Source organism: Geospiza fortis, unplaced genomic scaffold (assembly GCF_000277835.1).
Source record: "Geospiza fortis unplaced genomic scaffold, GeoFor_1.0 scaffold138, whole genome shotgun sequence".
NCBI classification, from domain to species: Eukaryota; Metazoa; Chordata; class Aves; order Passeriformes; family Thraupidae; genus Geospiza; species Geospiza fortis.
The window spans coordinates 7,965,322-7,968,317 of NW_005054307.1; positions in this window are offsets into that span (position 1 = coordinate 7,965,322).

Here is a 2,996-nt window from a genome sequence, read left to right on the forward strand (position 1 = left end):
GGCGGGGGAAGGAGGCGCCCCCAGGGCGGGCGGGGAACGCTGCTCCCGCTGCTGCGATGGGCACAAGGGAAAGGGCACCGCGGTCACCGAGAGCAGCCGGCCCGTCAGGCTGAAACTTGGGGTCCTCTCCACGTGCGTGTCCAAGCACAGCCGGATAATGTGCTAATGTGCCTTAGCCTGCAACTTAATGAGTGTTGGGAGCTTTTGAGCTTGTTAACTCAATTGAAGCAACGTTACTGAAAAATAAATCAGTTTAACCCATCAAAATGGATGGTCATGTCTAGTCTAAAGTAGGTACTTTTGGAGAACAATATGTTAGGTAAGATTTTAAAGCCCAGGTCTTTGTGGCTCAAATTGTATTTTAATGTATGTTATCCGGTTAAAATGAACTTGGGTTTTAATGAGGCCACCTAACACAATTTCCTGGGATTAGACGGTGTCTAAACTCAGTTTCAGGAGCACATTTGTCTAGACAAGTGTTTAGGTGAGTTGGGTTTAGCCATCTGCAACTCTGTGCTCTGGAATTGGGATTGAGCCTTTCTATTACAGTGCAGCGGGGATGGACAGTATGCAGCATCTTGAGGCAGAAATCCATTGCAATTCTCTATTTTAATCTACTACATGTAGAATATGCATGTGCCTCTTGTGGCATCCAACATAATGGGAACCTGTCCTGCCATGAAGCAGCACAGCAATGCTGGTAAAATGTCTTATGCATAACACCTGAATGTACAGACAGTTTGATGGAAAGGTTTTTGGAAGTGTGAATCCTCTTGACCCTGCTAGCATCTTTGAAACAGGAGGCAAAATGGCATTTTCAATGTTGGCTATGTTGTGTTATGGAAGGAAATTGAGAAATGGTGGAAACTGGAACCTTGCAGAGAGCAGTACAGGGAAAAGGAGGAGAAATAAAAATTAAGAAGAAACAGACAAAGGCGCTAGAAGGAAAAAGGGAGGGAGAACACAAGTGTTTAAGGATGTTTAACTAAATAATTTCAAGAAAATTACATTTAAGTCCTTAATAATGGCTGATGGTTTGATCTTTGTCTGAATCTGACATTTCTACCCCTGTTCTTTGGGGAGAGGAAAATGCTATCGTCATAAATAAAATATTCTGGTCCAGGAGCTGAAACTGAATTTAACACCTGAGCACTTTGCATTTTCTGTGTCACCATACACTCCAGGTAGCTCTGCTGTTTGGCTGAGATTTGTACTAACAGTGCTATAATTCAGTCTGTGACTTGCTTTCAGCAATTAGGGATATCATTTCTGAGAGCTTCTTAGGAACCTGTAATTAAGCATGCTTAATTGATAGATCCTGTCTTACCTAGTGAATTAGCCTAGATCCTAGCATCTAGTGAATTTGGAAAAATATTCCCTTTTCTCCTCCCTATTTCTAAGTAAACTATCACTTTATCACTTGTGAAGGACGAGTCTCTGCCAGGCTACTTCAGTCTTTCTTTCACAGGAAAACAAGCAACCCAAAATTTCTGAGAAGCATCTGGCTTTGCAGCTGCTTGGGAATGATCTACAAGCATATGTCAGGGTCTTTTAAATTAATGAAAATTTTGCCTAAATTAGACACCAGTGTGGTGCCAAGTGAGAGAAACCCAGGTCTTGTCTTCTCAAAATTGTACAACCTCAGGATGCAAAGATGTTACACAGACTTTTTCCTCCAGAGGAAGGACAAGCTTCCACCTGTGCACAGATTCTCCAACTGCACCCTGCAATTTGTGTCATTCTTCCCACCATGGTCTTTATTTGGCAGAAATATTTCTGTGAAAGTCCTTCTTTGTTCTCTCCCCAACCCAAACCTCTTCTGTTTCCAAGGGCAGTAGTATTGAAAATTCATTGAATTCAGGAATGTAGAATCACTTTTGTAGCTTTGATCAAGCTCATAAGCTGGTGGTTCTTATTTCTCATCTCTGTATTTCCATCACCCATCTCAGGAAACCAGTAAAGCAGAAATATGCAATTAGGAAACCACAGAGATAGCAGCTACTCTGATGATGATGTTTTGCTTCCTTGTAGGGACAGGATTTCAGCTCTGTTTTAAGTCTTTCAATTTGAGGCATAAAAAATTACCATGAAAAACATGCAAAATGATATTGTTTTTTGCTGCCTTCTTCCACAAGCCTCTACCAAGTTAAAGCATGTTTGCCTTTAATGGGGCATCTGTTTTATAGAAAGCCAGGACATTATTTACAGCACCTTTCCTTACATCAACTCTCCAAAGAAACACCCTAAACAAGAACTGCTTGCAATTACTTTGTGACCCAAGCATCTCCTTTCCTGGCTTTGGTAAGAATTCACTACAAATCCTGGCCTCTGCTGCTGACACTGAGTCATGCTGAATCACTCTGCAAATGTAAGTATTATCAAGTGCAGGAAAAATAGTTGCCAAGATATCACTTGCAAGCTGGACAAGGGGAAACATTCTCCTCAGTGTCTCATGCTGGCCAGGAGCCTCACGGTTTCAGTGTTTCACTCTGAGGTGTGGGTTATTTCCGAAGAAGGGGAGAGAGCAGGGCTGGCAGTTTGCTCGTTATTGTGTAAAGGAACATATTGTTTGGAGCTAGAAGCAGCCTGGTCATGGGCCTGGAGCACAGGGTGTGCCAGCAGAGCAGTCTCCTCGCCGCAGATGGAGCAGCCACGGCTGCGCTGTTCATTACTTGCAGGGTAAGATGAAACGACAGAGAAATAAATCTGTGATGTGTGGTGCAGATGGTGGCTCGGGGTGTCACACTGATCTGTGCACTCCCCAGGTCTCAGGGCTTTGCTGTTGATTTTATGGGGTAATTTTATGTGGCCTGAGCTCTCTCTAAACCCCAGTGTTTGTCGTGTGTCCCCCACCCCCGACCCTATAACAGTTCTTAGGGGCTGTTGAAAGGCAGTGTACTTAAGTCACATTCCTGGGCCAAGTGTCTGAATTTCAGAAATCTTAGGAGCACATAAACAAGCAGTGTGTTTTTGTGGAAGAAGTAGTTAATGCCATT